The sequence below is a fragment of the Anomalospiza imberbis genome, chromosome 8 (assembly GCF_031753505.1).
Source record: "Anomalospiza imberbis isolate Cuckoo-Finch-1a 21T00152 chromosome 8, ASM3175350v1, whole genome shotgun sequence".
In the NCBI taxonomy this organism is placed as follows: Eukaryota; Metazoa; Chordata; class Aves; order Passeriformes; family Viduidae; genus Anomalospiza; species Anomalospiza imberbis.
Window position 1 is genome coordinate 33563248 of NC_089688.1, and position 27054 is coordinate 33590301.

At 44.3% G+C, this 27054-nt stretch overlaps 1 protein-coding gene across 4 annotated transcripts in view; it reads left to right on the plus strand.

The window, feature by feature from the left end:
- Positions 1-27054, plus strand: part of PTPRE (protein tyrosine phosphatase receptor type E) — a 97664-nt gene that overhangs the window by 10806 nt on the left and 59804 nt on the right. The gene's annotated exons all lie outside the window — the stretch shown is intronic.

Sequence of the window (27054 nt, forward strand, 5' to 3'; positions counted from 1 at the left end):
ATTTTAATCATGATCAAATTTAAATACTTGTGCGAGATTCGTGTTTATGGCAGCAATGCCCCCGTGTTCTTGCATCCCAGAAAGAGGATTTCTCCATACAGAATCCCCACAGCCCATTTTGCTCCTGGATTCCTTGAGAGCTCTTTATTTATCTCATTTTTCCCAAATCGTGCAAGCAGGTATTAAACACATTTATGCTGACGTGGCTTTCTGTAGGAAAAGGCAAACAAGGCATTCCTTGTTTATAAATTTCTGGAATGCTAAAATCATCTGTGTGCTTTGTTCCCAAGCAAACAAAGTCTGGACAATGGGGAAAGGATATTGTTATTGGGGCTCTGGGATGCTCCTACTGCATCTTATTTTGAAATAGCCTTTAATATATCTGACCTGATGTTCTGGGCAGGATAAGAAAATTCTAAGTGGATCGCTAGCTTTCCTTATTTTGGGAATTTTCCTTATTTTGGGAATGTCTCTGCTGGTGTTGTTTGAGCCTGTCTTGAGTGCCTGTCCATGAGCTTTTGGCCAGGTGTGTTCAAGTCTTTAAAACCTCTTTCAGACCTTCCACTTGGATCTGAATAGATGAGGAATCTTCAAAATCCTGCATCCTAGAGGGGCCTAAAATTGTATCACAGCCTTGCGATCCAGAGATCCAAATCTGAATTATTTCTCCTTTCACCCTCTCATAACGTCAGCAAATTTATGCTGCGGGTTCCTGGCAAAGCTTTATTTTAGATGCACTTTGGTGTTAGCTGGATGCCCTGGAGCAGGCAGGGATTCCTCGCTGCAGCCTCAAGGAAAGCACTTGGATTTCGCTCCAGCCTGGTTTAATTGAGCAGGTTTGGGGCGTTTTCCGAGGCTGTTTTCCGGGAGAAGGAGCAGCTTTCTTGCTGGGAATGCCCAGCCGTGGTTGCTGTGTGTGGGTGGGCTGTGCCTGGGCCTTGCCACCCCCCGTTTTCTGCTCCTCTCTTTGGGAGAGGCCTCCTGGCCACTGATGCCTTCACTAGCATTTTTACTGTGAGCATTTAAAAGGAAAATTCTGCTGGTTTTCATTTGGCTGTCCTGTCCTGATGTTTCTGCAGAACAAATGGAACAAATGTGTTGCATATTCTTGCTGAGTTGACCTCAGTTGCCCGTGGCCCATGAGGACCCGCCAGGAGCCAACTGAGGCTGTGCAGACTCGGTTTCAACAAGATTTGTGGTGATCTTGGGATGAAATATTTACTCTGTGTTGTTTCAATTGTGAAATAATTCATGGAGTTGGGAATGAACCAGTTGTGGGTAAGGATGTGGAGCTGCTGGAGTGATCCAGAGGAGGCCATGGAGATGCTCCAAGGGCTGGAGCCAGGCTGGGAGAGCTGGGGGTGCTCACCTGGAGAGGAGCAGCTCCAGGGAGAGCTCAGAGCTCTTCCAGTGCCTGAGGGGCTCTAGGAGAGCTGCAGAGGGACTGGGGACAAGGCATGGAGGGACAGGACACAGGGAATGGCTTTAAGCTGAAAATGGGGAGATTTAGATGGGATTTTGGGAAGGGATTTTTCCCTGGCAGGGTGGGCAGGCCCTGGCACAGGGTGCCCAGAGCAGCTGGGGCTGCCCCTGGATCCCTGGCAGTGCCCAAGGCCAGGCTGGACACTGGGACTTGGAGCAGCCTGGGACAGTGGGAGGTGTCCCTGCCATGGCAGGGGGTGGAAGGAGATGATCTTTGAGGTCCTTTCTAACCCAAACCTTTCCATAATTCCAAGCTGGGAATCCATCAGCTCAGAAAGGCCTTGGATGCTGTGCCCAGAGAAGCTGTGGCTGCCCAGAAGCATCCAAGGCCTTTCTGAGCTGATGGATTCCCAGCTCCGTGTTGTTCATGGCTGAATCCATCTGTGTAGGCACATCTGACCACCAGTTTTTGAGAGAAAAGTTCATCTGAAAGACAGGCTCTGTTATTTGAGCCTTTCAGAAGCAACCAAGCCACAGAGGGTGTTTTCTTTGTGGAAAAACAGAGCTTGTGCCAAAAGCTGGGCATAACTCTCCACCACTGAAGGGATGGGAGCCTATGGATGTTGGATTAAGCCTTTTTCTGACTTAGAGATGGAGCAACTGAGAGTTTTTTAAAAACTTTTCTTTCATTTTCTGTTTTATGTCAAGGGTGAGACAATACAGATGTTGTAATTTACGCTGTTGCAATTAAAATTAACTGTTTTTTAATTACAAAACATTATAAGTGTTTCTTGGTTTATTAGCTTTAGTTACACTATGTTGTAAATGTTTTGAAGTTAATTAGTTAAAATTACTCTTTGTGAGTGTTACTACAATGTATCTTTCATTGTTCTATTTCTCTAAGGTATCTAGTCTTATTTATGAGGCCACCCTTTACAACTGGCTTCTAGTTCATTTCTTTCTTAACAATATCTATCCTATTCTGTAGTATTTCTAAGTTAGTATTTCTTATCTCAGAGTTTACATACAGGTATATGCTATGTGAACCTCCTATCAAGCTTTAAACATGTTCTATAAATCCATTTCCTGCACGTGGAGAATCCAGTCTGCTTCTAGATTAAATCCCTGTCATTTGTGGACTTCTCTCTGTAAAAATGTGTCATGCACTGGAAGTCCTGGCAGTCTGCAGGTGACAGGAATCACTGCCCTCGCTGTCATCCTCAGCCCTGAGCAACTCCTGGAGCTCTCTGAAGATTTTTTCCACGTCCATTTTTGCCAGTTCTTGGCTTCTTTTTTCTTCTTCTGCTGAGGTCAGGGTTGAAGGCACTTGAGAGGATGGGTCACGTTCAGGCTTAGATGTTTCTTATTTCTTATCTGTTTTACAAGTTGTGAGTTCTACAGCATTCTACTAACAATTACAATGTGGCCAACTATCTCTTGTTACAAGGTCTTTTAAGGCTAAGCTATCCAATTAAGAAATGACACCTAAATTATTTTCACTTTTAACCCAAAAACTAATCACTCATGCCCACAATGAGGACTTTTTTATCCAATTACACAAAACCACCCAAACCCATGGAGAAGAAGGACCAGCCTCTGCCCTAAAACCTCCATCTTGCCCCATATATTTTGCTATATTCTAAAACCCCAAACTCTGTTTTCCACCCTGTGGCATTACACACTTCTAATCAAACTCCACACCCACAATCCCAGTGCTATCAATCAATTTTTAAGATTTCTCCACAGCCTCAGGTCAAATATAGTATTTTCTTGTGGGTCTGTGCCCTTCAGCACAGAAAGTTGAAAATTCTCAGCATCCAGGGTTCCAGCACGTTTTGTGTTTCAGCTTGGAGCTGTACAGCTCCTTCATCATAAGAATGTGCAGAACAGTGAGAGTCTTGTGTTTTTGTGAGTAGTTTTATCCATTTTTGCTTCAGCCTCCCACGGGTAGTTTTTGTTTTGCGTCTGGATTTCTGGCTGTTTATCCAGCCTTTGAACAGGAACATCTGAGTGCTCCTGGAGCCAGCAGGAAAAAGGGCTTAAGGAAGAATGGAGTTCACCATTTCTTTTTGGGTCATTGTACTGAAGAATGGCTGAAATAAGCAGAAATTGATACAAATCTGGATTTTCATCTCCCACATTGTACAAATAGTTGGGCTGGCTTCTGCAGGAAGGTCTCAGGATAGCAGCATCCAAGCAAAAAGGTCAAATCTCTGTAGGACATACCCAAAATCTTCAAATGAAGGAAATTTTATGTAAATGCAAACAAGAAATGCTCCCTGAGGGCAGTAACTTTTAATTTATCACCTCAGTGTTACAAAAAACAAACTTGGAACCAATTTCTTCTCCTCAAAGCATCTCTGGAGGATGCTGTCCTCCTTCCTGTGCACTTCTCCAAGGAAAAGTCCTCTCCACTGGGCTCACTATGGGAAGCTGGAAGGCAGAGAAACCATTTATTTACATCATGTTAATCCTAAAAACTAAAGGAAGAAAAAGGCTGTGGGTGAACTTGGCATCATGGGACTTGGGTAATGAAAATTGCCAATTGTGGGGGGAAGTCACATCTCCTGCACATCACAAAATGACAAAACAGCTCCTTGGGTCCTGCTGCTGGATCCTGGAACGGCTGGGGCTGAGGAGAGGCTGGCAGGATGGAGATGAGGGCAATACTCAAATGTTTCCTGCAGCTGAGGTGTGTGATTGTGTGATTGTGAGAAACCCCCCCGAGATAAAACTCAGTGCCTCAGACAGGAGAGATTGTGTGTGCTTATCTGGAAGTTCCCTTTCCTCCACGCTGATAACATTCTGAGGAGAGTGAAAAATAGGAATTGCCATCCCCAGCCTCGTGTTATCGCTTTGGGAACAGCCTTTCTATCGCTCCAGCTGATGGAAAAATGTATTCCTTTAATCATATTGAACACAATCTCTGGTGTTGGTGAAGTAGAGATGCATTATGTGGGATGTGGAAGGGGGAATTGAAGGAAATTCACTCTTATCAGGGATCTGATGAGGATCCCAGCCTGCAGCACGGTGGGAAGGGGGTTTGTGCTTCTGTTCCCTCGCACTGGGCAAAATTTTTGTGATGTCTGTGCACTCCTTGGGCTCCAGGTGGGGATGGGAGCAGGACCTGGCCTTCCCTGGCTCCATCAGGAGCTGCCTCACCCCTCCCAGTCTGCCTGCTCTGTTTACCTTCTGTGTCCCAGGGAGCCAGGATGGGACAGAGGGTTTTGGACAGGAAAAGTTTCAAACTAACCAGAGGAGACAGACAGAGCCGAAATAAATGAACTGCTGCTGGTCTGTCTGAGTGAAGGATGTTGTGGTTATGTCAGTGTCTTCTTCCAGAAGAATTCTGTCTTCCAAAAATTGTTAACAGGTTTTTGCCTGTTCTCAGCTACTTATTCATGCCCCTGAGCTGCTGCTCTCTGAGGATGTAGAACATTTTTTTTCAGGCTGCAAATCCCATGAGGGAAATGTTTCTTTCTGTAGGGCTTTTGTCATCCTAACTTTAAAATGAATTTATTTCTTTTAACCCAGATATTCTCCTGGCCTGGCACAGCAAACACTGGTGCAGGGTGGCAGAGGGAGTTCTCAGCTGCAGAGGGAGGGGAGGGGACAGGAGAGGAAGGCTGGAAAACAGAAATCCTTTGATCTTGGTGGCAGTTTTTGTGCTGTTTGTATCCCTGCACGTGCTGCACGCTGGATTTTCCAGTGCTGGGAGCTGTGCCTGCTTTGTGTGATGGTGAAAAGAACATTTCCCTAATGCTGTGGGGTGTTTTAGGTGGCTATGGGGTGTTTCAGGTGGCTTTGGGGTGGTTATGGGGTGTTTTAGTTTGCTATGGGATGCTTTAGAGGGTAATGGGATGGTTTTGGGGTGTGTTACGGGACTAAGAGGTGTTTTAGAAGGCTTTTAGGGTGTTTTAGATGGCTGTGGGGTGGTTATGGGGTGTTTTAGGTGGCTGTGGGATGGTTATGGGATGTTTTAGGGGACTAAGGTGTTTTAGAAGGTTTTTAGGGTGTTTTAGATGGCTGTGGGGTGACTGGAGTATTTTAGATTGCTTTTTTTTGTGGCCGTGGCTTGTTTTATGATGTTTATGGGGTGTTTTAGATGCTTCTTGGGTGGCTCTGGGGTGCTTTATATGGCTTTGGGGTGGCTGTGGGATGGTTTAGATCCTTATGAGGTGGCTGCTGGGTGTTGTAGATTGCCATCAGGTGGTTTAGATGGTTATGGGCTGTCTGTGGGGTGTTTTAGTTCATTACAGGGTGGTTATGGGGTGTTTCAGGTCATTATGGGGTGGTTATTGGTGTTTTAGGTGGCTGTGGGATCTTTCAGATGGCTTTGGGGTGGCTATGGAGTGGTTCAGATGGTCATGAGATGGTTCAAACGGTTATGGGATTGCCATGAGGTGCTTTAGAATAGTCAGGGGTGGTTGAGATGGTTATGGGATTGCCGTGGGGTGCTGCAGATGAATCTGGGGTGGTTTAGATGGTTATGGGATTGCTGTGGGGTGCTGTAGATGACTCTGGGGTGGTTTAGGTGGTTATGAGATTGCCGTGGGGTGCTGTAGATGGTTATGGGGTGGTTTAGGTGGTTATGGGATTGCTGTGGGGTGCTGTAGATGACCCTGGGGTGGTTTAGGTGGTTATGGGATTGCTGTGGGGTGCTGTAGATGACTGTGGGGTGGTTTAGGTGGTTATGGGATTGCCGTGGGGTGCTGTAGATGACTCTGGGGTGGTTTAGGTGGTTATGGGATTGCTGTGGGGTGCTGTGGATGACTCTGGGGTGGTTTAGGTGGTTATGGGATTGCCGTGGGGTGCTGTAGATGACTCTGGGGTGGTTTAGGTGGTTATGGGATTGCTGTGGGGTGCTGTAGATGACTCTGGGGTGGTTTAGGTGGTTATGAGATTGCTGTGGGGTGCTGTAGATGACCCTGGGGTGGTTTAGGTGGTTATGAGATTGCCGTGGGGTGCTGTAGATGGTTATGGGGTGGTTTAGGTGGTTATGGGATTGCCATGGGGTGCTGTAGATGACTCTGGGGTGGTTTAGGTGGTTATGGGATTGCTGTGGGGTGCTGTAGATGACTGTGGGCTGGTTTAGGTGGTTATGGGATTGCCATGGGGTGCTGTAGATGACTCTGGGCTGGTTTAGATGGTTATGGGATTGCCATGGGGTGCTGTAGATGGCTGTGGGCTGGTTTAGGTGGTTATGGGATTGCCGTGGGGTGCTGTAGATGGTTATGGGGTGGTTGAGGTCGTTATGAGATTGCTGTGGGGTGCTGTAGATGGTTATGGGGTGGTTTAGGTGGTTATGGGATTGCTGTGGGGTGCTGTGGATGACTCTGGGGTGGTTTAGGTGGTTATGGGATTGCCGTGGGGTGCTGTAGATGACTCTGGGGTGGTTTAGGTGGTTATGGGATTGCTGTGGGGTGCTGTAGATGACTCTGGGGTGGTTTAGGTGGTTATGAGATTGCTGTGGGGTGCTGTAGATGACTCTGGGGTGGTTTAGGTGGTTATGGGATTGCCATGGGGTGCTGTAGATGACTGTGGGGTGGTTTAGGTGGTTATGGGATTGCTGTGGGGTGCTGTAGATGACTCTGGGGTGGTTTAGGTGGTTATGGGATTGCCATGGGGTGCTGTAGATGACTCTGAGGTGGTTTAGGTGGTTATGGGATTGCCATGGGGTGCTGTAGATGGTTATGGGGTGGTTTAGGTGGTTATGGGATTGCCGTGGGGTGCTGTAGATGACTCTGGGGTGGTTTAGGTGGTTATGAGATTGCTGTGGGGTGCTGTAGATGACTCTGGGGTGGTTTAGGTGGTTATGGGATTGCTGTGGGGTGCTGTAGATGACTCTGGGGTGGTTTAGGTGGTTATGAGATTGCTGTGGGGTGCTGTAGATGGTTATGGGGTGGTTTAGGTGGTTATGGGATTGCCGTGGGGTGCTGTAGATGACTCTGGGGTGGTTTAGGTGGTTATGAGATTGCTGTGGGGTGCTGTAGATGACTCTGGGGTGGTTTAGGTGGTTATGGGATTGCCGTGGGTTGCTGTAGATGACTCTGGGGTTGTTTAGGTGGTTATGGGATTGCCGTGGGTTGCTGTAGATGACTCTGGGGTTGTTTAGGTGGTTATGGGATTGCCGTGGGGTGCTGTAGATGACTGTGGGCTGGTTTAGGTGGTTATGGGATTGCCGTGGGTTGCTGTAGATGACTCTGGGGTTGTTTAGGTGGTTATGGGATTGCCGTGGGGTGCTGTAGATGACTGTGGGCTGGTTTAGGTGGTTATGGGATTGCTGTGGGGTGCTGTAGATGACTCTGGGGTGGTTTAGGTGGTTATGGGATTGCCGTGGGGTGCTGTAGATGACTCTGGGCTGGTTCATATGGCCACATCCCAAGAGGTGCCCGGTATCTGTAGGTGCCCCTGGGGACAGAAGCTCAGAAGCAGAGCAGGAAGAATGAAATCCCATTATTGCTGGGTCACTGGGGACCCAGAGGAGAGCTGTGCCTGGGAGGGCACAGGGGCTGGGGGGAAGCAGGGCCAGCAGGTGCCAGGGCCAGCAGTGCCCCTGGGCAGGTGGGGCATTGCCCAAACCCCAAATTCGTACAGGAATTTGCTGCTTTCCCTGGATGTCCTGTTGGAGAGCAGGAGCTGGTCCTGTTGTGTCACAGCTCTGACTGTCCCAGGGAGCTGCCCTGGTCCCGGGGTCCTTTCAGGGTGACAATGTCACCGAACCCCAATTTATTTCCAAACATTTAAAGTTCTGTGCCACAGACCGGTGCAGAGCTGAGTCACCAAGTTTTCCTCCTGGTGATTTATTAAATAACCACTGAAAACCCCTCATTAACAAATACATCCTGACTATTTAAAGGAAAAAAAAAAAACCTTTCCTCTGTGCACATCTCCTGTTATCCTCTCCAGAATTCCAATTTCTCCGATCCAGAGGTGGATCCAGAGCTCCTAAAGCAGAAGTCAGTGTTTGCTGCAAACACCCATCCCTTGTTAAGCAGTATTTACATAAAACATGCTGACACCACTTTGGGGAGATTGAGTAGGATGCTTTCTCAGCTGTTGAAATTTGCACACGAGATGGAAGATGTTTTGATTAAAAGAAGGGTTAGCTGAATATTTTTTTCCCATTTATTCCCATGTGTCAAAATCAAAGCAGAGTTTCTCCAGGCGTTTTGCCCATTTTTTTTTCTTTTTTTCTGTTCCTCTTGTTCAGTTGTTTGGATTCTTTCCCTCAAGGTTGAAATTTCTGTGGGCTTTTTTCCTCGTAGCAGAGGAATTCAGTTATTTAAGGAGATAAATACATATTAAAATGCCTTTTAGACAGAAATAAACACTATGACTGGGTTTAGCTTCCTGTTTATTTTTGGGAGCGTTTGTAAATTCATTCTGGAATTTATTGGATTGGCAACGGTGAGCTGGGGACAGGCAGGGGGAAACCAGGGAGATTTTCTCAGTAACGTGCTCCTGCCGGAGGAGCAGCAGTGGAAAAGGGCACAGGAATAATTTCATTTCAGTTGTCCACATCCTCCTTCCTTGTGACTTCTCTAATCTGAAGCCATTCCTGTGATAACTTTTCCCTTCGTGGTTACTTAGTTGATTTTTTGCGCTTTATTTCCAAAGCCTCCTGTCAAGGAGGAGAACTCCAACTTTCCTCATCAGTGCTGAAACGACTTCTTCAAAACCTAAAATGGAATCTTATCTCTTCTTTCCCCCTGCAGGGAGCACAAACGTTGCTTTTGTCGTTCCTTTATTATTTGCTCTGCGAGGGTGCGAACGCCTCTGGCCACTGAGAAACTGGAGCAAAAGCTTTTTTTAGCAACTACAGCAGAATTTTCATAATAAACCTGATCTCGTGCTGTTTCCGAGCCTCCTTTGGGGAGAATCAGGGAAGGGAACTGGAATTAGGGAGGGTTGTAAGCGATGGAACTTCAAGGAGCCTCATCCTAAAAACTCTCCACGGATTTGCTGCCGCTGCCTGGATTAGAGGACCCTTTAATTTGCTTTTAATTAAAATGATTTTCATTTATTCTGTGCCTTCTTCAGCAGTCCCGAGGCGCCTCACAAACTTGTGATGCTGTATATAAAATACAAAATGCATATTCATGTGGTGCTGAGGTTTCACCTGGAAGCTGAGGATGAAGGAGAGTTTTACCTTTTTTTGGGTTGTTTTAGAGCCTCAGATCCCAATTACAGAGCAGCTTTTTAAGCACTGCTGTTGTACATCTCCTCAGTGAGTTGTAGTCCAAAGTGTAAACACTGCCCTTCCAGTAATAGCTTCTCTGGATACTGTATTTAAATAGCCAGGGCTTTGTTTTTGCAGCCTCATTCGGTTGGGAAAAAAAAAATCACATAAATACCTTTTTCTTTTTTTTTTTTTTTTTTTAAAAGAAATGTACCTATTGCAGAAATTCCCACAGAAAATGATGGATTAAAATGGAAAGTGTTGCACAGCTTGTAAATAGAGTTATGTTATGTTAATTATCTTTTAAATAGCTGATCTTAATACAATGTAGATATTAAAAAATGAAGAGAACCTTTTCCTAAAGAAGACTGTGCTACAATTTAATTGTGTACTCCACAATAACGACTAAGGAGGAGAAGAAATAGGTTTTTTTTTACTTTTTTTGAATGATTTTCTGGTGGTTTCTTTCTTTTTAGTTATTTGCTGAGGCATAAATTCTGGATCAGCACAGAAGCCTGAGGAAATCCAAGGAATATCATGGAAAATGCAGTTTCAGGGATGAATCTGATGTCCCAGCTGAGGTGGCAGAGGAACAACAGAGAGGGGGAGGCTGGCAGGAGCAAGGAATTTTTCCAGAACCTTGAAAAGTCACTACATTCTTGTTCTGGGAGAAGAACAACTTGAACTAGAGAAGATTCTGAGATTTTTTTCTTGCTCTTGTGAGGTTGGGGTTGGTCTCTTCTCCCAAGGAGCAAGGGACAGCACAAGAGGAAATGACCCCAGGTTGTGCCAGGGGAGGTTTAGGGTGGATACTTGGGAAAATTCCTTTATGGAAAGGAATTCCAGCCCTGGCAGTGGTGGAGTCCCCATCCCTGAAGGGATTTAAAGCCCTGTGAATGTGGCATTTGGGGACATGGGGCAGTGGTGGCCTTGGGAGCCATGGTTGGACTTGATGATCTTGGGAGGGTTTTTCCAACCTAAACAATTCCATGCTTCTGTGAGTTTGGACAGCTCTAATTTAGGGCTGGCACATTTTGTAAGGCCTCTCCCCAGTCTGCTGGGGGCAGAATTTCCCCGTGTGATTTCAGGCAGTTGTAGAAACTCAGGGACCATGCCATGAGCTTTTAATAGCTGATATTCAAGAGGGAAAACCAGAGCAAAGTCCTTAAGCACAGTATAAAGATGGTTATTTCCTAAAAAAAGTTGTGTTTTATAAAAAATGACTCTTCTGCTCTCAAAGAAGAAAACCTGAAACTTTTGCTTGCTTACAGAGTGTCCAAAATTCCCCTCCTCAAGTTTGGGGAAGCAAAAAGCCCTTTTTGATGATGTCACACCAGAACTGCGAGCAGCAGATTTTCCCATAATACTCCTTTTGTTCCCTAAATGAATGCAGCAGTGTTTGCTCCTGTGGAGGAGCTGCTCATCAGGAGGTCACAGAGGTTGTTCAGATCCTTGGAGGGGGACACAGGGCCGTGCTCAGCACTTGCAGAGCATGAGATTTTGGTTTTTTTGGGATTTAACTTTGAAATGTTATAATCTTTGCATGGGCAGGGACATCTTCCACCATCCCAGGTTGCTCCAAGCCCTGTCCAACCTCGCCTTGGACACTTCCAGGGATGGGGCAACACTTGAGTGTTTCAGTTTGAGGCTTTGGGGTTTGGTTGTTTTTCTTCCAGCCTCGTTTCCCAAATCTCTTGCTCTACGATCAAATCCATGAATTCTCAGTGTTCTTTTCTGCTGAATCTGATCAATAAAGGCGATTAGCTGAAAGCCGGTGTTTGGAACAACATCAGTGAGACACACAAGGCAAAGTGTCTCCTGAGGGCAGGTATTCCTTCTTCTCCCTGCTGTGTCCTCTCCTGGAGCACATTCCTGATGGTTGAATCTTTCCTCAGGTCTGGAGTGGATTCTCATTTTTTCCAATGAGAAGTTTCTCACAGACTTTGGCCTGAGAATCCATGGATTGCTGTTCTGTAAAATTACATTTGGCTGTAGCAAAACTATATATTCAAAGTACAAATGACACTTAGGAAGTAAAGTTGGGCAGGCCTATAATTTCTTTTTTTTTTTTTTCTTATTTTTAATGGACTCTTACATTGAATAAAAAGTAAAAAGATGGTTATAAGCATCTTCTGGAACCACTGTGTTCTGTGGCTCTGTAAATAATAATAAATGACTGGTTTGGGGCTGTGTTTAGGCTGATTCTTGTGGAGTTTTAGGTTGTTGGGATGATGGAGTTGGTGGCAGCCATGCACACCCAGCTTTATTAAGAGCCACTTTCTGCCTTTGTGGTGAGAACCCACAACAGTTGGGTGTTTGAAATGACTTTTAAGCCATCTGTGTTGCATCTCTGTGTTCCATTGTTTCATCCAGCTCAGATGCTGGGAAATGACAAAAGAGTTGGCGCTCCAGTACAAATTGTTATTGTCCTGGAAATGAGGATTTTGTGACTTCTGGCTTTGGAGAGGTCGGGTGAAAAAGGCTTCCTAGAGGAACATGAAACGCCCCAGTTTGCAGCTGAGTGGGACCCCAAATGCTGTGTGAGAGCCCTCTGCTCTCCATCCCTGTCGTGGTGCTACCACCCTGTGGTGTCAGAGTGAAGTAGGATCGCCAGGAAAATGGGATTTCTGTTGTGTTGCTGCCCAGGGAAGGGTGTCAGCATCAGATGAGTGTCGTGGAAATCCCATTGATGAGTCACCTCCTGCTGTCCTGTTGTGCAACTTCAGGACAAGAGAAGTTCCTGTAAATTATCCAGGCTCGATAAAACCCTCCCAGGCTCCCCCAAACCAGTGTTCCCTGGAGTTTTAAAGGTGAGGGGGAGTTCCATGGTGAGGAGATTGCCAGGATAACCCAGGAAAGGTTTGGCCAGCTCAGGTCTGGAGCAGCTTCACCTCTTGCAGCTCCTCTGTGGGTTTATCCAAAGCTGGAGGAGCAGCGAGTGCCTCAGTGTTGTCATTTCAGTCGTGCAGGAAAGGAAGTTCCTTAATGCGCTGAAGTAATTTTCATAATTACTGTTCTAAAAGACACTCATGAATTACTGATGAATCTGCTTGACAGTTCCTGGAAAACCTAAACGAAAGCCCAGCTTTCCATGGAAGGTTGGCCTGTGTGGTGTCCAGAGCTCGTTGCCAAGCTCAGCTTTGCTGTGAGCAGTTTTAAAATCACTTGGAAGGTTTCTTGCAGGGCGTGCAGCCTTTATGGCAGAAGCAATTCATTCATGTCAGGTGGAAAAGGGGGCTTAAAAAAACCTTTTGGGGCACAAATAACCTGGATCCAAGCATTTATTTATTTATTTGATGTTTTGAGGAGAGGCTGTGGACTCTTTGGGATGTAATTGCACTCCTGTCGGGGAGCATCCGGGCTGAGCTGTTTGCATTTCTGCTGCAGTGACTTGTGGTGGCATTTGCAAGTTCATCTCCCTGGAGTGCTTGAGGCAAATGGTCAAAGCATCAGCAGTTGCAGTCTACTGGAATAACTGAGGCTTGTAAAGCTTTTTATATTCATCAAAAAGCAATTTCTGTTGGGGTTTTTTAAAGATTCAGTACAAGGGCTGGATGTTGGTTAACAACGTCCTGATTTTGTATTCTGTGTGCATCCAAAACATCCTAACAAACATCCTTAGGACATCAAAACCCTGGAAAACATGCAAAGCCTGACCTCTGAACACAATGTTTTCTTCCTGTTTACGTTGGCCCGGGCCCTTAAAAAATGATTTATTTTGATGTGCAGACGATTACCAAATAAGCTCACATCTGTGGAAGCTTGTTTGAGGTAGATACTGAAACTTGGCATGGTTCTGCAGGTTCCTGACCTTCCAGAGCTCATTCAGGACTTGGGGGTGATAACATCAAAGACTATTCTAGAGGTAATAAACCTCTAGAGGTAATAAACTAAATAAAGTTTTAAGTTTTCTTTCTTTACATTGTCAGTGAGAAAGAAAACGTTGTAGGGGGAGGAGAAGTGTTCTAAAGGTTTTGTTCTAATTCTTATTACTTTCCTTTAGTTACTGTTAATAAATTTTTCTTTATACCCTTTTAATTTGCCTTTATACCCTTAGAATTTTACCCTTTTAAAGTTTTGAACCTGCTCTGCCTTTCTCCTAATCCCACCTCCCAGCAGGACGTGAGTACACTGGTGATTAGCCAACCCTGAACCCACCACATTCCGAGAGCATTAACAGAGAATTCTCAAAATGAGCAAAATTACAAATTAACAAACCAAAACCACTACACAAAATTAGTGTTTCTACCCGGTTTCAAACTGAAACCATCACGTATCACCTCATCGCTGCTGACAAGGGCGCTCCAGACCAAATCTGTGCTGCAGCAGGCAGATTGGCCTCACTGAATCCAGACGAGCATGGCAGTGAGGTCTTTGCGCATCGTTTTCGAGCAGAGCAGCACCTCTGGCTGAGGGGACGAAGTGCTCGCTCAGCACGCTGGCAGATGGCTCCATCTGGGAGCAGTTGCTGTGCTGCAGGGCAGGGCTGCTCTGCACAGGGACATCCAAAAGCCTCCGGGGCTGGCCAGAGCCAAATTCAAGGTGAGGATGTGAAGAACAACCTGGAGGAGAAGGGCGAGGGCTGAGCTGGGGAGGAAGGTCATGGAGAGCACCAAACTGAGCTCTAGCCCAAAGTGCAGAACAAAATACTGGCTCTGGGAGGGCAGATGGCAGCTGGATTTATGGGGAGAAGAAAATTCCCTGTGAGGGTGGTGTGCAGGAGCCTGGGGGCTGCAGCATCTTCTGCTCAGAACCCCCAGCTTCCAGCCGGATATGAGGCAGGATGATCCTAAAAACTCCTCTCTGTGAAGTTTTATCTTCTTTTTTGCCAAGGTCGGGATTAAATGTGTGAGAGGGTATTTCTTGTTGGGACTCAGATGTTTATTAGTTCTTGTCTATGTCACAGTCTCACAAATCCTGAGTTCTGCAGCCCTTCACTCCAACAAACTAAAAATGGAGCCCCATCTCTCTCTCTACAAGGCCTTTTAAGGATAAACTCTCCAATTAAGAAATGGCACCTAAATTATTTTTACTTTTAACCCAATAAGCAACCACCTGTGCCTGCAATGTGGACTTTTTTACCCAGTTACAGAAAACCACCCAAACCCATGGGGAAGAAGGTGAAGAAGGACCAGCCTTGGCCCTGAAACCTCCATCTTGCTTTATATTGCTATATACTAATATATATTATAGAATATATTAGAATGTATGTATAATATAGAATATATGACTATATTCTAAACCCTGAAACTCTAAGTTTCCCACCCTGTGACATCACACACTTCTATCCAAACTCCACCCCCACCATCCCAGTTCTGCCATTCCATTTTGGAAGCCTTCTCCACGGCCCCAGGTCAATGCAGTGTTCTCCTGGGGGTCAGTGCCTGGCAGCACAGAAAGTCTGAAACTCTCAGCAAACAGGGTTCCAACACTTCTCAGCCTCTCTTATTCTGTCTCATGGAGCATTTTTGTCCACCTGAAATCCTCTCCAGGGGGCTCTACATGAAAGGAAGTGACTTGTTAGTGCGAATTGTGAATTAAGGGAAAGAAAAGTCCTTGAAATGACTCAGGAAAGAGGATTCCCATCTGTGTGCAACTCCAGCTGCACTTGGGCACATCCAGTGTTATTCCAAAATGCTGAAGGCCCTGACACTCCTTATCATCGGTGTGCTTAATTTGTGCATTATTTTTAATGATTATTGTTATTCTAAGCAAATGTTTGGCATTTCTGTTCCGAGTCTGTATTGCCAGAGTAGTGGGGTGGTCACAGCAGTGTTTGTGCTGTTCTGGGGGAGTTCACTGCCTTAAAACATTCTGTGGTTACAGTCATTCACTGAATTATATTTTCAGTTGATTCTCATGAAGTAGTTGTGCTTTTCATACTTCTGTTTTAACCATGCTGATGCAGAGTGAGAAATCAAATCAATTCTGTCGATCCAGAGGAAATTAAAATTTTACCTTTATGCAAAGTTTAAATTATCAGTGACAATGGGCAGAGGGAGAGCTCAGTTTAAATGTGCAAAGGGTTGTTTTCCTGTAATGGAAATCTGATCCATAGACTTAGTGAAGTAAAAGCATCACTACCGTACATGGTTTAGGAGTTTAAAGAAATAACTCAATTTTGGTCAAGTCAATACAGTTATATTTTAAATGGTTAAGTTTGTGGTTTTAGTGATGTGCTTTACATAGGTGACTGAGCTAATTAAATCTCAGGTAAAAGTTGTGTGTGATGATTTTGTTCAGATCTTTTTGCTGGAGCAGGGAAGGATTCCCCTTTGCAGAACAGAAACCTCTGCATGCATCAAGTACTGACAGAAAATGTGTTTAGGGCTGGATCTTCCTAGAAGGCAAAGGTTGGGAAGCTGCACAGAAAGTTATGCTGATGAATTTCAAATTCTGTTCTGCTGGGGGAATCTGGCTGGGTTGGGAATGCTGGTGGATGAATCCTCTTCGGGGTTATATTTAAAGAGAAATGCTCCAGTGGCAGAGTGGGGACACCGTGGGCTCAGCTCTCGGCATCAGCCACCTTCCCTGGGTGCAGGACGTGGCTCAGCTGAGCACCAGAACCTCAATTTTTGGTCAGAAATGTCCTGCAGCTCTGAGCCCCCTGCCTTGGGCCCTCCTGCCTCTGCCCTTGCACAGGGTTTGGGCTTCTGGAGCTTCAGGAGGGGTGGGCAGAGATCCAAATCCTTCTCAAGATCTTTGTGTCTGCTGAGTTTAGGTTGCACTTGATGATCTCAGAGGTCTTTTCCAGCCTCGTTCATTCAGTGATTCTGTGACCAGCTCTGCTGCACCCTCCCCTGTTTCACCAGTTTGTACTGGTTGGGATTGAGGGGTGTGAGGTCCTTCCCGGGAATGTCACCAGGAAATGTTCACTGTGACCTAATTGAGTGTCATTAAACCTCCCTGGTCATCCTTTTCCCAGCCCCTGAAGGATGGCATTTCTTTTATTTCTGTCATCCAGGAGCCAGCACAGCTCCTTGTGAAGCAGCACTGGGAAAAGCACTGAGTGGTGGGGCAGAAAGATTAAAGGGCAGGAAAAGGGATTTATCTGCTCTCAGCTCACACCTGCTCTCCTAAAATACAAAGAAATCAAGAACTTCCGTTTTATATTTTCTAAAAAAATGTTTAGGATGTGTTCTCTATCACAGCATTATTTATAGTGGTTATAGTTTGGGAAATAAGGAGAAAACCTCCCAGTGTCTTGCTGTTCCACACAAATTAATATTTTTTTGCCATTACTCCTGAAGCAGAAGCTTTCCTTGACTACTGAAGAATCGCCTTGTACATTGTTTACAAAAACACTCCCTGCAGGTCCATCTTTTGCTGGCTCAAAGTCACTTTAAAAAGGGCTTTGCCTTATCTCAGTAGCACATCTTGGGAAGTCATTTAGTGAGCAAATTGCCAGTTAATTGCCTTGATCTGCTGGTGAGCAAGATGCTCAAAATGAACTGTTCTTAATCATGATATCAAAATATCACTTCTGTTCCATTAATGAGCGTGCTGTAAAATAGGATATGTTTTTTAAGGAAGCTGCTTAAGCTGATCTCGTTTGCTTTTTATTTTTAGTTAATGCCTTTAGTTGGTTTCCTGAAAGAATCAGAGCTCTGGGTGTGCTCAAGGGAAACCAAAATTTCCAGGATCAGTAGATGTTAACACTAAAGAATTTTTCTTAAAATAAAATTTGAGGTATCTCTGAGAATTTTAAGTTGGTTGGAAAGGTTCTGTTCAGACATAGTGGGGTTAGTTTAATAGGATGTTTATGATTTAATTTCATCTCTACAAAAGCACTTTATAGGTTGTATTGACCTGTGGACAGAAGGTCCCTTGGGAGCCAGCGTGGCTCCATTTTGGTGGGTTTGGGGTCAGTTCTTATTTTTGAGTGCTTTTTTTTGCAGAGTAGGATTGACTTGGTGTTGACCTAAGTTTAGTGGCCATGAATTTTGGTGATACTTAGACTTGGCTCTCTGCTCTCCAGAAATATATACTTCAAATATATATATACACATATACATATATTCACACAAAAATATATATACACATGTACATATATATTAATATGATATATATAAAAATCTATACATATACGCACACACATATGCATATATACACATACATATATATAAATATAAAATATATAAATCTGTACATATATGCACACATATGCATATATATATACATGTACATATATAAATATGATATATATATAAATCTATACATATATGCACACGTTTATACATGTCTATACACATACATATATAAATATAAAATATATTTATAAATCTGTATATATATGCACACACATGCATATATATACACATGTGCATATAAATCTAAAATATCTTTATAAATTTGTACATATATGCACACACATGCGTATATATACATGTACACAAATCTAAAATATATATATAAATCTATACATTTAGGCACACTTTTACACATGTCTATACACACATACATATATGTAAAGTATATTTATAAATGTATACATATGTGCACACACATATGCATATATATGTGTATATATAAATATAAAAAAATATAATATATATATAATATATAAATATTTTATATATATATATATATATATATATATAAATCTATCGATACATATATCTATATCTAGATCTATATCTATCTTTATATATCTATATCTATCTTTATGCAGCTGAGTTCTGTGATATGACCGGACAGTTAAGCCAGTGCAGTAGGTGCAAAATCAGCCAGAAATGAGTTACAATCCCATTATTTTGTCCAATTTCTTTCTCAGCAGTATGAGTGTGATGGCTTTCTGGCCTTTCAGGAAAGGAACAGCTGGAATATTTAAAATCCCAGACCTGTTAAGGTTGGAAAGAGCTGTAGGGGCATCACTCCAACCATTCCTGCAGCATTGTCCCACGTCCCCAAGTGCCACATCCCCAAATCCCCGTGGGATGAGTTCCCCCTGAGCCTCCTACTGGAGTGTGAAATCAATAGAACTGGGGATGGGATTAATTTCTGCTCGGGTGCTGCCTCTGCTAAGGCCCAGCTTGGCTTTTTGAGACAGCTGCCTTGGAAAATGCTGGTGGTTTCAGCTGGAAAGGCAGATCCCAAGCACCAAACCCTTCTGGCCCCGGGCAAGCTTCCCTTCCTGATGTGATGGGCAAGGAAGCCATGAGTTTCAGGCACAGACTGCAGAGCTGGCAGGAAATGCAGCTTTTCTCTCCCTGCAGATGAATATATATATATATATATATATATATATATATATATACATATATATATATACATATATGCATATACATATTATACATATACATACATATATATATACACATATATACACATATACATATACATATATATACGTATATATACATATATATATGTATATATACACACACACATATATAATATATATTATATATATATAATATATATATATAATATATATTATAGAATATATATTTATGTATTCTCTATTTTCCCACTATATATTTATATTATATTTATTTTATTTATATTTTCTATTTTATATATGTTTATATTTTATATATGACATTATAATGTCATGTAATATATATTATATATCATCTATATGATATATATTATACATATGTGTATATATTATACATATAGTACATGTGTATATTATATAATCTATTGATATTATTTTATATATTTATATTATATTTATATTATAATAGATATTTACATTTATTTTATATATTTATATTTTCTATGTTTTTTTTTTTTTCATATATTTTACTTTTTTTTGGTGGAAAAGCGTGTGAAAATCTCTCAGTGCCTCCCAAGGTTGAGATCGCTGGGGTGACCCTCACAGTCCTGCCAGACACGCTGAGCTCAGAGCTGTGGGAGCAAATTATTCTCATTTTCCTGTCTTGGTGGGCAGAGATTGACTTGGAGCTCCCAAAAGCAGAGCTCCCAGAGCACGGCTCTGCAGCTGCCAGGACGATTTCTGGCCAGCAAATCAGTTCAGCTCCTCCATCCACTGAGGCTTCGAGTTGAAAAATCTTCGTGAGCCATCACATTTCTGTGCTGTTTTCCCGATTTTTCCTCAATTAGCCATTGCCAGAGGAAAAGGCGTGTGGTGGTTAGAGGCACAGAGCGCAGGGCTGACCCCTCACCTCTCCTTTCCCATCACCTGCTCAAAAGAGCTGATGTGCCTTCCCAGGGTGTGAGCCCCTTGCCTCTGTACATCCAAAAGGCTTTCAAAGCCTTTGCCGTCTCTCAGAGCGTGATCTCGGTCCTTTCAAACGCCTGGAAATAGTTCTCCAGCGCCTGAAAATGTAAAATAATTTAAATTGTTCTGCCTGGGAGATAAAAACCTGGTTGCTTTTCCAAGGGGACCTGCTGTCTCAGCTTTGTGCACCTTCTCCAAACACAGAATTTCTCTTCTTCCTCCCTGGCCCATCACACCTGAAGATGTGGAGATGGGATTTGGATTTAATTTCCTGCAAACAACGTGCCCAAGGCAGCTTTGGGGAGAGGGAAGGGAGCTGAGCCTCAGCTTCCCAGGCTGGGCTCGCCCATGGAAGCTGCCGTGGGATTCTGCTGACGGAGCACTTGGAGGGCAGAGGGAAAATGGCAGGAAAAAAAGATTTCCTGTGACTTCCCCTTCCATCCTCCCCCAGTGTTTGCAAGGAGGGTGTGATGAGGCTGAGGGCTGCCCATGGAATGTTTTATTTAACTGCACCACGAGCAGATTTGTTCTGATGCTTCCTGGGATACGTGACCAGGTCCTCTGGTGAATAAAAAAGGGGATTTCACTTTGTTGTAGCTTCAGCCAGTCAACGATCAGCCTGAATATTTATAATTTATATTTATATTTATATAATATTTTTAAAATATTTATATAAAAATACCACAGGTACATTTTCTCTGGTATTTCCTGGGATAGAAATACGTGGCCAGGTCCTCTGGTGAATAAAAAAGGGGATTTCACTTTGTTGTAGCTTCAGCCAGTCAATGATCAGCCTGAATATTTTATATTTATATTTATACTCATATTTATATTTTATTTTTATTTTATTTATATTTATATTTATATTTTTATTTTTATTTAAAAAATATATTTATATAAAAATACCACAAGTAGATTTTCTCTGGTATTTCCTGGGATACACATACGTGGCCAGGTTCTCTGGTGAATAAGAGAGGGGATTTCACTTTGTTGCAGCTTCAGCCAATCAATGATCAGCCTGAACATTTATTTTCCAGTCACAGGAGGAAAAATTTGGTGTTATAGCATGGCCAGAGCCTGTCAGGTTATTCCATTGAATCCATGGGGTGAGCTTCTATCACATGTTAAAGCCATAAGCAAAATACTCAGCAATCAGGTTTTCCATCCTCACTGTGGGACTGCACTATCTGAATTTGTTCTATAAAAAGCTCTCCCCTTTTTTTGGGCCAATCTATCCTCAAAGACGAGTCTGAGAGGCAGCAGAGTTCAGCTGATCTGAAAAGATGGGTCCTGTGGGGCAGCAGCTCCTGGGCATCTCTGACTCAGATGGAAAGGAGGTAAATAAAGGAAAGAAAAATAATGTTTAATTGTAGGTCTTGCTGAAATGTAGCTCATCTAGTTAGGTTGAAGGACTGAAAATTAATCAAAATTACCTTGATAAGCTGTCTGGTGATTGATTTGGAATAAGCACTGCAGGAATATGAAATAAAAATTTTAAATATTAGGGGAGAGCTGGAGAACAGCAAAATACGAATAATTTGGGGGAAATGCCATTTGGAGGATCTCCTTCCTTAGTCTCCCGGGCCTGTATTTTTTTTTACTCTAAAATGTACCTCTGTGTGATTTGTTTTTGTGAGACTGGGGCTGTGGTTTGGGCTTAAAAGTATGGGGATGTATTTGTGCTTTGGAGATCGTGGTGCAGACGTAGCAGGGGAAAAACCCCCGAGATCCCTGGAGCAAGGAACACAAAGAGCTGGAAAGATGCCTGAAATAGAGTTTCAAGGAACACAGAAAGAGACTTGCTTTGAAAGTTCTCTTGTTTTAGAGAAATTAATTTGTTGGGTGTGGGAAGGATTCGTCAAAACATGGGATGGAAATGTAAAACAAACAGAAGCAGTGAAAATATTGGGGGGTTGTGTTTATAAATGATCCTGTTGGAGATTCTGGTGATGCTATCTCAAACCTGTTTCATCTGGGAGGGTTATTCAGAAGAAAACCAGGTTGGCTGCTTTAGTTTCAAATCCTCTGAGGCTGAAAGTGTCATGTAAGGAATTTCAGAGCCTTTCTGTGTGGTTTTGGTTGGAAGGGACCTTAAAGCTCACCCAGTTCCATCTCCAGCCATGGCAGGGTCATCCTCCACAATCCCAGCTTGCTCCGGCCCAGCTGAGGACAACTCCAGGGATGGGGCAGCTTCTCTGTTTCAGGGCATGATTTCTTTTCATGAATCTGTGGATAAAATGAGTATTGAATTTCATCACTGATCATTCAAATGCCATCTTTTGAAAATTGCCAGATGGCAGCGGTGGAAATTTAAAATTGCCAGATGGCAGTGGTGGAGCTTCCATCCCAGGAGGGATTCAAAAGGTGTGTGCAGGTGGCACTTGGGGACATGGGGCCGTGGTGGCCTTGGCAGTGCTGGGGTTGAACTTGGTGATCTTGGAGGGCTTTTCCAACCTAAGCAATGCTCAGCAATGGAATTTTGGGATGCTCCCCACTGACCTGGAGCAAAGGAGGCTCAGGGGGGACCTTGTGGCTCTGCATAGCTCCTGACAGGAGGGGACAGCCGGGGGGTCGGGCTGTGCTCCAGGGAACAGGGACAGGAGGAGAGGGAACGGCCTCAGGCTGGGCTCAGGGTGGATATTGGGGAAAATTCCTTCATGGAAAGGGTTGTCCAGGCCTGGCACAGCTGCCCAGGGCAGTGCTGGCGTCCCCATCCCTGGAGGGATGTAAGATTCATGTTGATGTGGCTCCTGGGGACATGGGGCAGAGGTGGGGTTGGCTGTGATGACCTCACAGGGCTTTTCCAGCCTTTATGATTCCATGATTCCATGTACTAAAAGCTCTCTCTTTTTGCACCACAAGTCACTGTGGCTCTGCCCAGCATTGCCCTTGCAGTGCAGGGTAACTCCCTTCCCCAGGGGATGGAGAAGATCCCTGGGCACACTTCCAGTGGGAGGTCACTGGGTGCTGTGTGTGACCTGAGGTTGTGGCACGTTGGAATAAGCAACTCCCCAAGTACACCTCAGTGTCCCTGGAATCCCTTGGCAGGGGACAGAGCCATTCCCAGAGCCCCCGTGGTGCCTTGGCTGCTGCTCCTGCTGGGGTGTGAAATGTCCTTTCCACCTGGCACCCCCTTGTCCCCCTGCTGGTGTTGTGTCCTCGATGTGTGATGTGAAATGAGTGCCCCAAATGCCACATCGGGGTCTGAGTGGCCACTAGCCCTGTCTGGAGCACAGCCCCGGGTGTTTGTGCCTCCTCTGTGGCACTGGGGCCAGCAGCAGGTCCCAGTGAGCACAGCCAGATGGCCCGGGCTGAGGCAGAGCCCTGCCAGCTCTCTGGGATCTGAGTAAACACTGGGCAAAATAAAAAGCTCGTTTCTAATTAAAAACAAAAATCCGCTCTGAGAAAACAACTGGTTTTCTATGTAAAATATAACTGGGTTTACACCAGGAGGAGCTTTCCAAGGGCAGGATTTCAGTGGATGCTGCTGGTGCTTGGCCCAGGCTGTGGGCTCTGCCCTGCCTCAGCTGCTGGTTTATTTAGGAAAATAAACCTGCACATTGGGACTCTGTGTCCTGCACAAATGCTGCATTTCTATTTTATTTTTAAGCCACTTCTTATTTCCAAAATAGAAATATAATTCTCTTTGATCTTAGGTCCACGATGCAGCTCAGTCCAAAGAATTATTCCCATGGTAACAAGCCACACTTCACCAAGGGGTATTTTCCACCCACAAATATTTTTGGATGGGATTTCAGTATCTCTGACAGTGATGGCCAAATCCACAGCTTTGTTACGAGTTTCTCTCCAAGGAGGTTCCAAGTGGGACCATCCTCTGTGTTTTGTGGTGCCTTTGAGGCAGCTGTCAAGGGCTGCTGGGAAAACACTCTGCTTTTATTTATCCCCATCCTAATAAAAACCCCCAGCCCTTTATGCATAAATCCAGCTTGCAAAGTAAGGAGGAGAAATCAATAATTATGGAAATCCCTTACAAGTCCAAAATTAGGTTTTGTGAGCTGTAAATACCCCGAGCAGCACTCAAAACTCACTTGTGCTAAATATTTCCCAAGAGGATGTTTCTGTGTTATTGCTGTGGTTATTGTGCTGGTATTCACAGAGTTTTCTTCTGTCCCTTAGTAAATGTGTTCAAAAGGAGCAATTCCTTTTAATGCCATGTCTTGAAAAGAGTTTTTAAGGATTTGAATGGGAGCTGGCTGTGGGTGCTCAGTGCTTTGCCAGGGCTTGAAGATCCACGTACATTCCATACCACGATGCCGTCAGGAATTCCAGTGATGATTCTGAAACACATTAAATAGCAAAATACCAGTTTATTCTGCAGGAAGCATGACAGCAAATGCATACTGATGCTGACACCAGCTGTCATTGGAAAGCAAATATTCTGGGGGTTGTTTATTTGCAGGCAGCAGCAGCAACAGCAGCCAATAGGAAAATCAATAGCTGGATTTTCCATCAGCCACCGCCTCTTGCCAAACGGAGTGATACTGCCTCAAATTAGCATCTGTTTGCACACTTCTCTGCTAATTAGTGCTGTCAGTGTCTGAACAAAAGGGAAAGTTGATTGTGAGGGTGGGCAGGCCCTGGCACAGGTGCCCAGAGCAGCTGGGGCTGCCCCTGGATCGCGTGCAGTGCCCAAGGCCAGGCTGGACACTGGGGCTGGAGCACCTGGGACAGTGGGAGGTGTCCCTGCCATGGCAGGGGTGGATCTGGATGGGCTTTGAGGTCCCTTCCAACCCAAACATTCCATGATTCTGTGGTTGTGTGTTAGGAGCAGGTGGGATAAAGAGCAAATCCAGCAGTGAGCTCTGGTGGTGGCAGGGTTGGGGCCCATCCCTGTGTCCTCCCCCAGCCTGCTGCTCCCATGGGTATCCAGGTGATCCTCAGTGTCATCCTCACTGGTGCTTTGGGCTTGAAATCTCATCTCTTGATTTATTTCTCATCTTATTTTCCCAGCTACCATCAGTCCAGTTCCTCGCTCCCCTCTGAACGATGCTTTGATCTTTATTTCATTGCTTTAAATGCAATGCTTTAAATTACCCGATCAAACACTACATTGCCATCTTTTTAAGTCCAGTCCCCACCAAGGGGACTTCTTGTCTCCTTCAAGGAGAGAAGTAGAGAAGGACCTGTGAGGGCTTTGTTCAGCACAAGCAGTGGCAAACTGCAGCCTTCTGACCCCACCCGCTAATCCTGCTGCAGGCAGTTCTTGCACAGGCTGGAATTTCTCTTCCAACTTGAGTTGAAAACTGATTTTTAACCTCTCATACAATGTGGTGGTCAGACCTGGAAAGGTCCTAGAGAATACCAGAGATGCCTGGACATTCTCTTCAATGAATCTTCCTGATTTTCCTTTAATACACACAATTAGGGCTGTATTCCAAAACCTGCTGGCATCCATCTGCTCCCATCCAGCCCAAGAGTTTCCTTCTCCCTTCCTCCCTGTGTTGGAAGTGCATTTTTCTCTTTTCTTTCAGCCATTTAATCCCTCCAAACCCTATTTGAAGCAAAGGAGGCAGTGATTTACTGCCAGAGGGGTCAGGCAGAAAGAGGGAGTGTGCAAAGGCAAGGAGGAATTGCCATTATTTGTGCAAAAGAAGCGGCTCTTGAAGTTAATTGAGGTGTAGATGAACTCGGCTGCACTCATTAGTGTCAGTGAAACTGAATATGCAATTTGCTAATTGCAGTGAGGGCACACAACTCTCAGATCCAGACTACTTGGGGTATTTTTAGCTGTTCCTTTAGTCATCAGCTTCCACTTTTGTCTGTTCCAGGCACCGGTGGGAAAACACAGCAGCCCTTTTCTCCAGCAGGGTCACGCTGTTCTGAGGAGGTTTTTCTTCACTTCTTGGTTTTTTTTCCACATAAATGGAGATGCAGTGTTTTTGAGCTCTTGCAGCTATTCTGGTGAATATGTCTTCCCATCCCAACACTGTGATGTTTCTCTCTCTGAGTGTCAGCTTTTTGAGGGTTACTGCCTAGGTGGCAAGGTCTGAGTTGAATTGAGAAACCATCACTCATGATAAGCAGCCGAATATTTTCCCTGATGAATTCTCTTCTGTCTGAACTGCAAAATGGGCAGACTGGATGGTCTTTAAGGTCCCTTTCTGCCCAAACCATCCTGTGACGGGGCTGAAGCTTTTCCTTGGCTGTGCTGTACTATGGCTTGTCCAAATTATTCCTGGCTTTAAGGAATTTTGCTGCTTTTGTCCAGGTAAAACCTTTCAGCATGGCTTGAGGTCGCTGTACTGGTTGGGAGGCCCAGACTGATACAACAGAAATGAGGGCAGCAAATATCAGCCCCAGGTGAGCCCGGGCTGGAGTGGAGCAGGAAAAGAAAGGAAAGCCACTCCTGATTGTTTGCCAGGTCAAGCTGCAGCAATAATTGCAACAATTGAGTGTATTCAGCTGTAGAGCTGCAAGGTCTGCAGCTGATGGGCAAATTTGGGATGTAGAGGGGAATGTCATGCACAGGAATGGCCCAGGTGTGTTGGAATGGTACAAACACGGTCTGCAGGAAGCAGAACCTTTCATTTTTATTTGCTCTCGCTCTGTGGGGTCAGGAAAAAACCTTGACATTTTAAATCAGGGGATATCGACCTTTCAGGTGGTTTATTGATGATGATAACCTTGTACAGCACTTGTCTCCTTCAGAAAAGCAGCTGTGGAATCCATGTGATGCTCATTGATGTAGGCACTTATTCAAACCCAGTCTGTGCCCAAGTGAAGTAAAAAATCAGAATATTTACTCATTATTTATTATTATTTCACAATATGATGTTATGAAATATCATTTGATATAATAATTCTGGTGATATAATTTAAAAATATTTATTTAACATATGTAGTTATTTAATATTTATTGCTACAAAGTAACCAGGCTTCACTGGCTGCTGCAGCAGCACTTGAGCATATGTTTGCTGTCAGCTTGGCTTGCAGAGGAAAACCTTCATGTTCCAAACCAACCAACTCCTGTGGGCTCTGTATATTCAGGAGGGGCTGTGGCAGCCCCGAGAGCTTTGTCTGCAGGCAGAATTCCTCTTTCCCTGCTTCTCCTTCAGCTTCTTCAGGATTTTTCCGATACCATTTGATACACCCCGTGATTATCTGCTCATATAGCAAATTTATAATTTATGATTGGATGATTTGGATTACTGCTGTGCTACCTGGCTGATGTTTAATGATGTCTCTGAGGTGCAGGAGTCACTTTGCTCAGCAGGAGCAAAGGGTGGGGGTTTGCCAAAGCCCA